Source organism: Gallus gallus, chromosome 3, assembly GCF_016699485.2.
Source record: "Gallus gallus isolate bGalGal1 chromosome 3, bGalGal1.mat.broiler.GRCg7b, whole genome shotgun sequence".
NCBI classification, from domain to species: Eukaryota; Metazoa; Chordata; class Aves; order Galliformes; family Phasianidae; genus Gallus; species Gallus gallus.
Window position 1 is genome coordinate 65620055 of NC_052534.1, and position 15051 is coordinate 65635105.

A 15051-nucleotide genomic window follows, 5' to 3' on the forward strand; every position below is an offset into this window, starting at 1 on the left:
TACAAACAAAATTACTCTGATATAATCTAATTTTCATTATAGACACCAAATGCTGTTATTCTGGGCAACAAATTAGCTTAAGATAATTCTGTCTTTAGAAAATATAGTTGTAATCAACGGATTTATAGTTTAATAAAGTCTTGTGACATATCTTTGCTCTATAGCTTATAGAGCTTTATTTTCAGTTCAGCATTCCCATTAGTCTAATTTAGGTTCATTGGTACAACCACTAGATTTAAGATAGGCCCTTTTATTTCTCATCAACAAGAAGCGTCAATGTGAGATACTGAACAAAGCAGGAACCAGTTACGAGGGGTTTTATTGCAAAGCTGCTGATGGATGATACCTAGGGGCAAGGGTGGGTTGTAAGATCCTGTGTTTTGTCTCGAATTTGGAAGGGGCGGGGGACAGTGAGAATATATATGCTCCGACCTGGAAAATGTGAAGTTATTTTAGTACGAAAAAAGACTTTTGCCAAAAAAAAAGTAAAAACCTTTTATGTAGACCCTAAATCTTATTTTTTCCCTTTCTCCTTGTTGGGTCCAACCTGAAATCTCTAAATGCTGTGGCGCGTTTTGTGTTGGTTTTTTTTTTTTTTTTTTTTTGACAAATGGCTCCAAGTCTCAAGTTTTAAAAGCTGAGTTTTGTTTCACCGAAAACCAATAGCAGAGCTCCCATATAGATGGATGTGGAGAATTAATTGCATCTTTTTTTTTCTTTTTTTTTTACGAATATATTTAAGCAAAGAAGAAGAGGGAAAGCTAGTTAGAAGTCTTTCTTATGTGGTTTGTCTGTTTGCATGCGTGTGTTTTAGTTTCTCATGCATTTGATTACCTACTTTCTTAAAAGAGTGAATCTGTTGTATTTTGCTTTTTTATTTTTTCAGAACAGCTTGTTGTTGCATTAAGGAAAGTCACATGCTTGCAGTTTACACAGCTTCTTTCTTTTCTGAGTAAAGTGGTAGAAATAATTTATTAAGCTCGGATAGGAAAAATAAGCAGTAGGGAATATCTTAGGACAAACAAGACATGAAAAGCAGTTAGCATTCTGATTTCTTTTTGTGTAATTTTTCTGCCTTCAAAAAATGTCACTGTGGAGGGCATCCATAGTTACGCTTTTAGCTTCATTTTACATTAAAGGGAAGGGCAAGCACATCTTTAACTGTGGCCTATTGTCTTGCATAGGAAAAAACGCCTGAAAATCTAAACTAAACTATTGTTTTCCATGAAAACTCATTTATTTCTGTACAGCATTTCACTATTTCCTCCTTTAAAATAGGTTGTTGTGGGGTTTTTCTTGTTGTTGTTGTTGTTGTTTTTGACTGGTGAATGGCTAAATGTAACAAAAAGTGCCCCAGTTCTGGGGTTCAGAGCAGCGGTGTGTGCCAGCTGTTGTTGCCAGGACTTCTTGGGAATGCTGGAAATGAAGTCTTCACATCAAGGTGTTGATTTTTGATGGGAGATGATGTATGTCCATGCCCATGCAGGCTTTCATTAGAGGAAATACTGGTGTTTTAACAAAGGCACGCATGGGCTGTGGATCTGGGTCATTTGCAGTGTGTAGGTGAGACTCGGTGTGACAGTTTTGCAGACTGTTCAACATCCTAAGCATGTGTGCACATGGGTGTGGCTTTCAAGTTGGCTGATCGTGTGTGATACACAGTACGTATACTTCTATTTCAGAGTACGCAGTATGTGAGGAAACGGGAACGTGCCCTGGTTTAGGATCTTCTGATGGCAGTTTGCAGTGGTCTGTCCCCATCTCAAAAGACTGCAGTCTTCCTTAGGATGGCACGTTTTAATATTGAATAAAACCCAAAATTATATTTGTTGGGCTTAGGAGAGGAGTAATCCATCTCAGTCCCTCTGACATACCTTGCTGCGGCCATGGCAGAGTTCTGAAGGATGGAGCTGCCATACAGGCAGCTCTTTCACTCAGGCTGCTTTAGCACAGCGGGCTGGGGAAGAATGGTGCAATTCTGTGTGTGGGCCCCAGCCGTGAAGGAAGGCTTCTGCTGACAGCACAGGGAGACCTTATCTCTGGTATAATTGGGGTAACGGGTATGGCAGGCAGCAGCTTCCCCTTCCCCTGCCCCCCTGTCTCCCATGCTCTTGGATTAAAGAGAGGGTTTCTCCGCTGAGAATGCTGCATTTTATGGGGACAGGAACCAAGAGACAGTTCATTTCTATGGAGAGTTGCTATAAATAGCTTGCTCTGTTAACATACATTCTTTCACTAAATGAATCCTACAAGCAGGGTTTTGTTCCAAGCCCACAAAATACTTTGTATGTCCTTGTTGCTTTGCACGTGCTCGTTGGGACATCAGCATTTCCTCTCAACACGAGAGGTAGGCCTGTCCCTTGTGCGGTAATGGAGTCAGCCTCATGGATATGCCTCTGGTGACTCTTCCTTTGTCCATTGCTGATAGCAGAGGGGTCTCTGAACACGTCTGCTGTGAAGACAAGTAGGGAAGAGCTTACTGGAGTCCATGCTCACTGGTTTGAGACCACACCGCCATGTTTTGTGCTGCCCTACTCTCTCCTAATTCCACAGTTCTGGTTAGATGCTGCCAATGCTGCAGCCCTGGAGAACTGCACGGCACTTTTGGGAAGCTTATAATTCCTCTGCTGTGAATTCTAGAGTGAGACAGAGCCTGTCCACAAGAAAAATGCCTTCTGGTGCTGCTAGAGCAACATGAATGCTGCTGAGGTAAGCAGTTCCTGCTGTGTGGCATATCTACAGTACTGAAGAAATGCAGCTTTTTATTGTCTTCCTCTTGTGTATGTGTGATGCTGGAAATCCTCTCCTTTAGAGAAGGCTTTTGACTTCCATTTAAACCTGCTTTCTGCACTGGGCTGTTGGATGCCCTTCCCCACCGTGCATGAGGTAGCTGTTGAAATTCTAACTGAGCTGTGAGGTGTCTGTGTGGAAAAGGGAAGGGCCTGGAGCTCAGCTGGTTTATAGAACATCTGTGCTTATGAGGAAGCATGCTCTCCCTTACTTTCTGTTCTTCATAAATGCATCTGTGGAAACTGTATTGTCTCCACTCCCCATGTGTGCTTCCCTTTCTCGATGCCCTATTGTGTGTGTGGTGCTTCGAGGCACTTGCTATGACCCCGTGTCCCTGTGGTGGGTTAAAAGTGAGGTGAGCTGTGGCTGAGCATGTGTGACCAGGGGAGGAAAAGGTGACACAGTAAACTGGTTGTCATCAGTGGTGAGTGCTGCGGGGCATGGGGAGCGGGGTCTGGGTGTGACAGGTAGTGTGGGCTGCCAGCTGCAGTGCCGGTGGCATTGGGTCTGTGGGAGTCCCAAATTCTGTTGACACTCCACCATTAGATGTAAGCATACATGTGTGGGAAGCGAACTTGACATTTTTGGCATGTGTTCTTTCGTTTTAAAATGCGGTTATTGATTTAGTGGCTCTCAGAGCTGTTGCTGGTAATGTTTACTGCTGAAATCTACACAACTGACCCTTGCAGCTGCTCCCAGATTGTGCAAATGGTTTTTGGAGGGGAAATTAATAAGCTTGCTTTCATACTGAAATAAAAATAAATAAATAAAAATCTTGCCTCCCTATGGCTCTCAGGCACATCTCCCCTCTTGTTTCCCATGGACATGGGTGCATGAATGTGTGCTCCCATGGTCGGTACCACCACCCGATACCATTCGTACGTTTTCCAGAACTCATAACCCAGCGCCTTTGCGGCTGTGGCCGTGCACGTGCTGCTCTGAATGCCCCTTCTCAGATGTCCCCTGCTCCTGGTGGCCCCGTGCCGCAGCCGGAGGCTGGGCGCTGCCTGAATGAGCCCTGTGTTTCATGGGGCGGTTTCTAGGGCAAAATCAAACATGACGTTTCCGAAATGTAAGAGTCCAAACTAGCTTGAGCATGAAAAAGCAGAGCCTGTGAATGCTTTGTGTGTTGTTTCTTGCCTTATTCTCGATGATTTACAGCCTCTCATCGTGGGGGGAGGGGGAGGCTGAATGTGCTTTTATAACCCCAATTACACCTGCGGAACAGTTCCAGGAGAGTGGTCCCTGCTTTTTGGCTAGTGGCCCAGAGGAGAGCTGCCAGGCCTATTCCTCAGTTTGCTCCCTGCTGCTCATCCCCAGGGTGCGTGCAGGCACAGCAGGAGCCGACGGTGACCCAGATGCGTTGTTCCTAAAATGCTGCTTGTTTCCAGCGCTCGGTGTGCTGGCGGATTTGACACATGGTTAAGCATGCATCCGTCATTGGGTCAAAACGTGTGTCCCCGGTACTATATGGGCTGCTGTGTTCATGGGGTGACTGCTGCCATGGGTTGTAGCTGCTGTACTGGCTGGTGAGGCATGCGGCCGCATGGTGCTGCCTGCACCAGGTTTGTTGTGCTGCATGATGCTGGAGCTGGCACAGCCCAACCCCTCTGAGAGAGTAAGCACAGTGGTAGAGGCTTTGAAATGTATTGCAAATAGCAGTGTTTTGCTTTGACAGCCATTTCTTTATCACAACAATATTTTTTTTCTTTTTTTGACTGCTTAAACTTCCCATGGGGTTAACAGGCAAGCATTTTGCTCCTGTGGGCTTTGCTACCTGCAATGATACACAAAAAGGAACAGTGGGAGAGGCCTTTTTCCACTAGTGTGTTTGGCAGGGGATGAAGGGTAGTGTTCTTCCCCTTCTCATGTTCTTCTTCCCAGAGTTACGTTTCAGGTTCCTTCATCTGTAGACAGAGCTATTACAATTATATATGTATGTAAATATATATTATAGACACAAATAATCATTATATATATCTATATCTAAAATCATCATAGAATCAGCCGTATATAGATACCTGTATCTGATTCTTGTGACTGGAACAGAAAGCTAGTCCTGTCTCCCCTTGTCCAAGTAATAGACTCTTTATTCACTTACGTGGATCCCATTCCCAGCCTCATTCAGCATGGTGAAATAGATACCCATTGACACAGCTCCACCTACAGATCTCCCCATTATCTCTTGTCTGCCACCATGGGCAACACCAGGGTCCCTCAGTGAGGCCAAAATCTGTGTGTGTCTACCTCAGAGTTCCCCTCAACTTCAGTCAGAGCTCAGCACATTCTTCGTGTGTGATGTCTTTTTACACACACTCTGCTCTGCAGACCACGCTGCTGAAGTTCACATCCAAGTCCTCCTTTGATGTCTTGATTTACTGCAATATCATTTTCACTGCCCCCTACAAATTACACTTCCATCTGTCCAGAAGGTCTTTGCAAAGGAAACTTGTCCAGCTTCCTCATTTCTTAAGCATTGCCTCCCCTGTGTGTCCCTCTGCTGACTCCTTTATTCGCACAAGATGCCTGTCTTCAGCACCAAAGCTTTCCTCTCCATCATCCTCCATCCTTCTCCTCCAGCCAACCCTGCTGCTCGTCTCTCCAGTGCATCCCAGTGGTTTCCAAATGGCAGTTGTGGGTTTTCTGCAGCCCTCACCCGCCCCCTTATTTAGTTGGCAAGACAGTTTTATTGTTGTCCTCCAGGTCTCTCCTTCACAGCACTCTTCTCCTGGGAAAGCCTCCAAAGCCCCTGGGGCTGCCAGCATGCTGGGGCTGGCAGGCTTTCCTGCTTGCCCTTCCCTGCGTTGCACACTGGGGTTTGTATCTACCAGGTTTTTTGCTTGTTTTGAGGTGATGCAGAGTTCCCGACTCAGCTGATTTGTCTTCACGTTGGGCATGGCCCTTCTCTTGCACCAAAGACAAGCTGAGGAGTTTTAGGCCTTTGCTGAGATTCAGGCCATAGCCAACACCCCCTACCACTGCCAGCTTGTAAAAAATAGGCCAGGCGTGCAGCGATGGTGGCGGTGTCACCATGGCAATGCGAGAAAGGCTGGGATCGGGCAGCAGCTCTCTGCAGGCTGACTGGAGTGGCTGCGGCCTGCAGCGGGGTGGCACGCAGCTCTCTGGAGGGCACTTGGGGCCCCAGCAGCCCTGTGCGGGAGGCTTAACAAAAACACCAGTGCTGCCAATGCTGCTGTGAGATGGAAAGGTGGTCGCTCCTGCTCCCTCTAGTATCGTGGCTGTGTTTTAAAAGGGAGAACTCCCTTCTTTTCTGCATTCTGGGCGCTCAGGCGTTATGCTGATACTGACAGAAGGTCTCTGAATATCAAGAAAGCAGAATACCCTCATTAAAGATCTGCTCTGAGGATGTGAGAGTAATATATTGCTGGTAGAGACGAGGCCGGCTTTGTGCAGCAATAAAACAAGAATATTAAACAGGAAGCCAATGACACTTCTGAAACATGCATGAGACAGTAATCCAGATGCTGTTCTGGGATACAGCACAGCCCTTAAGCCTTACATCTATGTTCCTCTTTTATTATTTTTTCTATACTGCATCTGCATGGTTGGGGGCAGGGTGGGAGGGGGGTGCAGCAAGGGGGCTATGAGATTTTTTGTCTGGTTTCCTGAGGAAGCGGGAGCGAGTCTGTTAACAGCACATCTGTGGGTCAGTCCTCAGCCCTGTGCCTGGGTGGGCTGCCTCCATCTGGGGAGGGAGCTGCCGGTCCCACACCTCCTGTCTGTTTGTGCCAATGGGCACCAGGGCACGGAGCCTGCAGCTGGCAACAGGGAGGGGTGGGCTTGTGCCCGAGGGACCTGTGGGGTAAAGCTGGAGTTACAGTTTCGTTGGGTGGGGAGCTGCTGGCTGGCCCAAGGAAGTCAGAAATCCAGGTTCATTAGTTCCTCCACACAGGCTTTTGCTTAATCTTTAAAGACAAGAGACTAGGGGGGAGTTATAAAGAGCGTGACATTTTAAATCCGTAGGACATTTCAGCAAAAGAAATGCTTTTGTGTGGCTTTTGTATTGCAAAGAGGTTTATATTACTATAGCACGATCCTGGAATTACAAGAGCCCTGCATTTATTCTGGTTCATGCTGGGACACTCGCTTTCGAAGGAGGGACCTGATGGATTTGAGGACAGCGTGAAGGAATAAAGACTTGATCTGCACTCCAGGCTGGAGCATTATGTCACTGCAAAATCTTTTCATTTGTACTTCTGCTGTGTTGTCCTGAGGATTTAATTTCCTGTTATTCATTATGTGGGAGTCTTTTTTGGAAGCTGCTAGAGAGCAGGGTTTTTGTTTGGAAAGTAAACTGTCAAAATAGAGTGATTTTTTGGGTTGTTTTTCTCCTTCCTGGATCCAGAATTCACCAACATGAAATCTCATCATGAAAATAAGTAAATAACTAAATCCACGAGAGACAGGACTCTTCTTATACTCCCTCCTCCCATCCCCACCCCCCAGCTCTCAGCCCATCAGCTACTTTACATAGATTTTCACAGTACTGATTTTGTAATGTAAAGCTCTTCCTCTCTCCCTGCTTCGTGTCGCATGACAAACGAGGGCCTTGTTTATTTGCTTTATGCAACTTGTCTGATTATAAAAAATAAAGCAGAACATAACATCGTTTATTCCTCAAGTTATTTTGGAAACTTCCAGAGAATTAAGAAGTATTTGTTTGTTTTGAAGCTTCCAGAAAGATAAAAACAGACTAGGCAGAAATGCTCTCCAGAGCAATCCTTTAAAGACCAGCACACTGACGCTGCTGATGGGCCTTAGCTGCTGGGCTTCCTTTTTGAGGAGGGAGGTGGGCAGAGAGGATGTTTTCTTCTTAGGTTTGCTCTACTCATCTGATCTCGGACTTGATAAGCTCCACAATTTTAAAACCACAACCTCCTTTTTTTCCCCATCCTTGCATCTTAGAAGATAAATGTGAACAGGGTGAAAAGAAGCAGTTTGTTTTCAGCTTGTTGTAGTTCATAATTAGTTTACAGTGAGGGGCTTTCACTGTGCTTTAATCACATTGCTGTATTCTTTTCTTGCACTGTTTACTTTTTGCTGTGCTTTTTTTTTTTTTTTTTTTCCTTTTTCATAAAGAAATAGGTATACAAATAGCTGGCTCTTTCAAAAAATTCAGCATCTTCACTTTCCCATTTGCATCAGGCAATGGCACCGTACATGGGTGGCGGGGCTCCTTTCGAGCACGGGTGCTTTGGCTGTGCCAGCCCCAGCCTGCCTGCATGTGGGTTCCTTGTGGGCCGTGCTCTTCCTTTGTGTCATTCTGGGGCAATATTTAAATTACAGTAGTTAGGAAAACCAAATGTGCAAACTTTTTTTCTTTTTCCACTGTCAAGATGAGCACAGGAAGCCACTATAATCTGTGCACATGAATGGGGCCCTGCACTGCCTGTGTTCAGTTTCCAGTTGTCCCATGGCTTGCTCCATGCTGCTTTCACACCACTAAACTTCTTTGCTTTGCTTTTGCACACAAACAAGAACGAGACCTGACACGTGCTGGCCTGGAAATGGGTCAGTCCTGTAAGGAAACGTCAGGTAGCTTGTTTTGGGGTGACGGATCCATTACAGCCTTACACATCCACAGCTAAACCCATGGGCCGGCTGAGCTTCAAGAAGTCTTCTGTAATACAGAGGTCCCCTTTCATCCAAGTTTGTCCTAGGAATATAGGATAGATGCTCAGTTTTTTAAAGATGTAAAGCCTTTGAAGTAAATTGGTCGTCATTTGAAACTGTTTCTGGGTATTGCAACATCAGCATATTTATTCCACATGAAGTGTATGTACGTGTGCTCATTTTTGTAGTACATCATAGATGTAATGTCCTTGATTTGAACTTCACACGCTAATTAAAGAGAAACGTCTATTGCTTAAGTAAGATTCTCTGTTAAGGGGCAGGGGATTGTTTGTAAAAACCAGTCTTTTTCATCTAAAAAGCTACTCTTACACTGCAATCTACTTACACTCCTAGAAGATTTTTACTTCCGCAGGGGGTTCATAAATACACTGCTTAGTGAGGTTGTTCGAGAGGTACTTTAGGGTCCTTCCTTTTCCTTTGGAAGAAAAACATTCCCTTCGTCCTAAGAGACAAACTAAGGATCAAGTACTGGAAGTTTCAAAAGCTTGTGTTGCGCTGGCTATTGCTTTCCTTGCTGTTCTTTTTCCTTTGTTCCTGGTCCTAAAAGCAGTGCCCTGGTGTCAGTGGGTGCGAGGCTGGGGTGCAGGGAGGGATGCGCTGCTCTGCCGGCCTCGTGCCCTCCAGCTGCATTCTTGAGGGCCAGCTAAGAGGCCAGAGAGTGCCATCTATTCTTAGGACTATGGGCTCCATTCATTTCTTTTTGAAAGAAAAAAAATTGTTTGGTGCATAGCACTTCTCATTTTTTTCTGTAAAGAGGAATGTGAACGCTCTCCCTGCAGCTAATGAAGTCATTTCTCTACTGTTTTGAGAACTGAAGTTTGTCACTGCAGTTGCATACTCCTCATATTGTGAATGGCGCTCTCAGTCTCAGTGTCTGCTCGCTGTGAAGCTTGGCTAGGAGTTCCACGTGGGGTCACCTCATCCTAGTGGCTGCAGATGCCTGACACAGAGTCTGACCGGTCAAGCGGTGCGGATGAGATATGCAGCATGCAGATCCAGCTTAGAAGGCAGCTAAAATACACGCTTGTTTCTCTCTTGAGCAGCGTGTATGGCAGGGATTGCCTAGAGTTATGGTTATGGGATCTTCTCAAACAGATACTCCAGTGCTCACTTAGCTGCTTTATATTCCTTTACATTTTTGGCTTTCTGGGCCCATAGTTTTGTGTTACAAAGCAAGTGGGCACCTAGAAAAGCAGCTGAGTGCTAGAAATATTTGGTTTAGTTTATTCTGCTAGAAAGTTGAGAGAGAAAGAGGTACTAGTATCACCAGTACTGACCTGACAGTATTACCTATCAGTAAGGAACTGAAGCTCTCTTTGGTATTTTAACATCCCAGGGAAAAGGAGACCAAGCAGCATGCTTGGGCAGGGCTGGCAGTAAGGGACAAGCAGGATATAGGGGCTCACTGACAGCAGCATATATTCTAATGTTAATAGACCTGTTATGCAGGGAGATTTAAGTGGTATAGAAAATAAACAGTTCAGTTTATGATCTTTAACAGAGTTTTTTTTATTTGTTTGTTTTTGTGTTTGGTTGTTTTGTTGCTTTTGTTTGTTCGTTTGTTTGTTTATAAAACCAGAAAAAGTTGAGGCAAAGCCTCTGTATTCTTGTAAAGCTTTTTTTCTCCTCTTTCCTGCTTCTTAGGACTTGCTGGTGCTGCAAAATTGACCTTACTTCTGTTTGGTGGGTTCCTACTGCCAAACAGAAAGGGCAGCAGTTTGAAAGATCTGGTGTTCATACAGCTGCAAGTTTGATGACGGGAACAACTGTTTTTCTTCTGAAAGTACACATTTTCTTTGGGACTGTCTTAGGAGAGGGACCTGGTTATCCTTATTTATATCCCCCATCTGCACAAAGCTTTCAGGTAACTGCATGAGGCTTTAGAAACACGATGAGTTCTACATGGCAGACGCAGGATGCCCGCCCTGCTGTATAGCCGTCATCCCCTTTCAAATCTTTTCACTGTTGCATGGCAGGAGGAATTACGAGATTTAGCAGTCTGGTAACGCCGTTATGATTTCCTTTCCTCTGCTGAACCCCACTGCTGTGCCTGTCCTGGCTGCTTCCTGCAGGAGCTCCCACTCCCCCGATGCCGGCTGGGCTTCTTTGCGTCACACACTGTTCTCTGGGACCCTCCCCGAGCAATAAATAGGCTCAGGGTAACAGTGAGGCTTCTGTCCCCATGTAAGTGCAAGCCTATAAGCTTCCTTTAAACTTTAAACGTTTCATTGTTGGAAAGCTTTCAGATGTTCACAGGATAAGGGGTCTTTATATATAGCTGGCATTGCGTGGTAAAAGATTGCTTTATGTAAGCTAAGTTTAAGATGTGCAGTTCCTTTATAAACTCAGCATGCAGGAGGTATTTTTTTCTTCTTGTGCTCAATGTTGCTTTCAGAAGGGTTTTTAAATGGCTATTCTTTTTTTATATTTATAAGATAAAAAAAAATCTTAAGGGAGAAATATCAGGAAAATGCACCTCAGATAAAACTAAGCATGCATGATTCCATGCATTTGTCCAGATGTGTCAGCAACCTCTTGCAGAGCCAAGTCTTCAACCTGCCCGATTAGGGGCACTCCAGGCTTTGCTACAATAGGGCCAGAGGAACTCACCACTGACTGGATTAATTCACGACCCAAAACCTACTTCATAGGGTGTGTAGCATCATAAACACAAACTACATTAGAACAAATGAAAAAGGAAGAGTATTGCTTGGTGCAGTAACCAACATTTTCTTTACAAAGTGGATCCAACTCATTTATGGATTACTCACCCTGGTTCAACCGTGTTCGTCTGTAAACTGCTCTCCAATGTGAAAGCCACCTTCTTGCCAACTGATACCAAGTAAAACAGCCCAGCAACTAGAGATGTGTGGTTCTACTTGAGGTTTGAAAAGGCAGCAACAAAGGCATGTTACTAGTAAAAAACAGTCAGATGCTTATTATTATCTAGATTTCATTTTGCCTCTGAGTATCACAAACTGAATTGCATCTACTAGAATCCATTTGAAAAATACTTAAGACTATTTATGATTTCAGCCAGTTGCTTCCTCCATCTGGGTCAAGCTTGCGTGCAAGCTGTAACACCTTCAGTCTGTACCAGACCAGAATCCTCCTGACTGTGCACTAAATCATGGCTTTATCTGTTTTATTTGACAGTAAATTATTTTTGCTTTAATGGAAAGCAGGCTTTTTGTGGGCTCTTGTCTAGAACTGTTCACCACAGACTTGATCCAAAGATCCTGGAAGTTGGTGGGTGTTAATGGAGTTTGGCATGTAAACTTGGATTAAAAAAAGGTGGTTCCTGTGTCTACTGTCAGTGATTTCTCATTTGCCAGTAAGACTTAACTTTGATCCCAGTCTGAACTGACGAAAACATATCTGGAAACGGATGAGCATAAACAGGGGTTGGCTCCAAAGCAGGGAAGGTGAGGAAACCAAGCGTGCTGGTGATGTGATTCTCCTTGCCACAATGTATTTCACAAAAGACTGTTCTCTGCACAAAAAAAACCCCATCTTTTACAGAAAACTGAATAAAAGCACCACTAGTGTGTGTGCAGCACTGCAGGAGGGGGGGCATGGCGTGTTGGTTTTTTTCAGTAAAAAAATTCCAATTCGTTGAAGCTGGTGCTGCTTACAGGAAATGGCTGTTCTTGGCAGACAGTAAGCGTGATTATCTCCCAAGACTGTTTTTGTGGTGGTTGTTTGTTGTTGGGTTTTTTTTTTTTTTTTTTTTTTAGATGTTTCAAATAAAGTCTCTTCTTTGAGATTCAGAGCAATTTCTCACATCAATTGGTTTCTAAGTATGTTATGCCTTGCCATTTAGGAGTAGATGCTTGGGCAGCTTTCATTTGGACACCACTCCTGCCTTGGCAGTGATATGGGTGTCACAGCTTGGGGTGATCCTGCTGTAAGCATTTTGGGCTGGGACGGGTAGCAAGCTGCAGCAACTGGCAGGAAGCTCGTGTTGCTTAAACCTAATGCTATTCCATTCATTGTGCTTTAAAACAGCCTCATTGGACTTTTGCTTTTAGATGACAAGTGGAAGGGGAGTTCAGTTGTGAGTTTCGTCAGAAAAGATTTTCATCCTCAACACTTTTCCTGCATCATTTCTTCTTCCTTCCCCACTCTTCCACTGGCTGTGGTAACAAGCCTAAACTTTTACCATATTCCATTCAGTTGGTGCCTGCAGCTTTTTGAATATTAGGTGATACCTCTGTACACTCTAGCCAACCCTTCATAGTGAAGCAAAGTGATGCATTTTATGGTAAATGCTTTCTGTTAAAAGAACTATTTGCAAAAGTGGCCTTTTCCAGAAGATGCGTACCGTTCCATGAACGGTCACATGGTTACTTCCAGGTTTTTGTTTTTCCCAAGCAGAGCAGAGAAAAGCTCTCTTCCATTAGTAATTCCGATCAGGCAAAGCTTTTGTTGCCTCTTCTATTTATTATACTAATTACAAAAAAGAAAAAAAAAAGAAAAAAGAAAAGGCAAAATTAGTGCATCCGAAAGCCTGTATTCGTTTATTTGCACCTCCTATGCTGTATTCTCCAAAGCCAGTAAAGTCAGTCTCACTTTTCTGAGAAGTGATTGTCAAATTTTGGAGATAAGTAATATTATTCAAAGACCTCAAGAAGGAGAGCTGTTCCTTCTACATAGGTAGAAGTAAGATCATTTCTCCGTGGGGAATTATTAATCCAGGCTCTTGGTGCAGAAGAAAATAATGAGCTAATCTGAAGCTGAGGTGCTATCGGTCTGTTTTGAACCCGACTCGTCTCCTAAGTTTCCAACTTTTCTGCATGCAGATGCTGTCCAATTAGTTGGAAGGCAGAAGTAGTCTCTTGACTTGATTTTGCTTTCCAGGCCAAATGCCTGGAAGCTAGGGAGGGAAATGGATGGCACTGGAATAATAACCACCTTCCCCAAGTCTGAACAAAGCAGTTAAGGCCCATTTTTTTTTCAATGTTTTCATGAATTCTGCCAAGCTGTACAATGGATGTTGGGGAAGGAGGAGGAGTTATCTTTTTTCCTTTATTCCTTGGTTTATCCAGGCTATTTGGTTTTCACTTCTTCTTTTCAATCACTAAACTATGAAAGCAAGCAAGGAAGATGATGTTTTGTTTTGCAGTTGTGTGATTAAAAATGTCTACTCCTACAGTCTTGCACAAAAGCCTCTTCTGAAGTTTTTACATTCTTCTATTTCTTTCTTTCCCCACCCTGAGCTCTCCACCCAAAATGACATTTCAGCCTTATGAAATTGGAGGTCTGCTCTCTAACCGAGATTTAGAACAGCGTAGCTCAGATGCCGTAATTTAAATAAGACTGTTTTGGTTGTTCCTGAAGAGTGACTTTATTTTCCTAGCTGCTTTTCATGCAACAAGGACCAGTAAAAGTAACGTGAGCTGAGAAGCCTCACCCCTTCATTTCCTGCACAATGCTTACAGCATCCTTCAGGAAAGGCACTGCCGCAAAGATCTGCTGCTGCTGCAGCTGAGGCAGGCTTTCTCCATCAATAATGCAGGCCCCTAAGTCATCTGTGTATGGTTGTAAAGTTACTCATTCAGCATTAATTTTACAGATGCCTCTCTTGTGGAAAATTCAGCTCTGTACTTGGGAGGGAATGGGAGTATTTCTGAAAGCAGTTCAAGTTCAGTCTGACCTCACCAGTTTGGACATAGCGAAATGTGTGTCCTTCTCCATTTGCTGCACGGTTATCATTCCCAGAGCTGAATACCAGCAAAATCACAGCTCCTCCATCTTCTAGGGACTTGCAAAATAAATGTTTTAACATCATTTTCAGGCTGTGCTCCATGAGCTGTTCTTTCAAAGATTTCGCCTCGAGGAAAAATAAGGAGTAGCTGTCATTTGAAATTTACTCAGCGTTGGCTAAATGATGGCATTTGTCACTTCTGCTCTCCTTGTTATTCAGACCGGCCCTCGCGTGTGTCAAACTGGATACTGCATTTTGTTAGTTCTTCTCCTTCTTTGTTCTCTTAGAGAACAGGAGGCAATTAATATAGTCTAAAAATGTAATGTGGCACAACCCCCCCCCCCCCCCTTTTTTTCCTTTGTGTAGTATTCCAACACAAAGGCTGTCAAGAGCGTTATGTGCATCACATTTTGAAAACATGTTGGTAAGGCAAACTCACTGGGAAACCCCAGGTTGACCAGTTCTTTGGGACATGATCTAAAATAATTGGCACGTTTGCTTTACGCTGCAGCTCGTTTCATGTTGCTGACCTTGTATCCTTGGTGTCTGAAGAGCTGTCATGGCAGTGACATGTGTCTAAGCAGTCTGAAGGAATCCAGCAATTATTTTAATATTTTGCATAATACTGGTGGAATGTAATAATCAGTTGTGAGGGATCAAATCCAATTACCTCATTCCCTAAAACTGGAAAAAGAAAGGTGGAAGTTTGGTGATAAACGGTAGTGGAGTGAGAAAGAAGTGTAACAATTTGTGACATTCTAGTCACTAAATTTTTTCTTTCCCTTTCTCATTTTTTTGCAGGGCATGTTTTCGAGCCATTTTTGAGGAGATGTGGTGAATGTAAACTTGCTCTCTCGGGGGGAAATTCTGGTAAGTGGTGCAGTCTTGATCAGTTTTTG

At 44.0% G+C, this 15051-nt stretch overlaps 1 protein-coding gene across 47 annotated transcripts in view; it reads left to right on the plus strand.

The window, feature by feature from the left end:
* The window catches only part of FYN (FYN proto-oncogene, Src family tyrosine kinase), a 130638-nt gene that overhangs the window by 39610 nt on the left and 75977 nt on the right, over positions 1-15051 (plus strand). For all 47 annotated transcript variants that reach the window (XM_046938541.1, XM_046938536.1, XM_046938546.1 and 44 more), the window contains one exon: positions 14954-15022. The gene's annotated coding sequence lies outside the window, so the exon portion shown is untranslated. Of the gene's footprint in view, positions 1-14953; positions 15023-15051 lie in introns of those variants that run through there.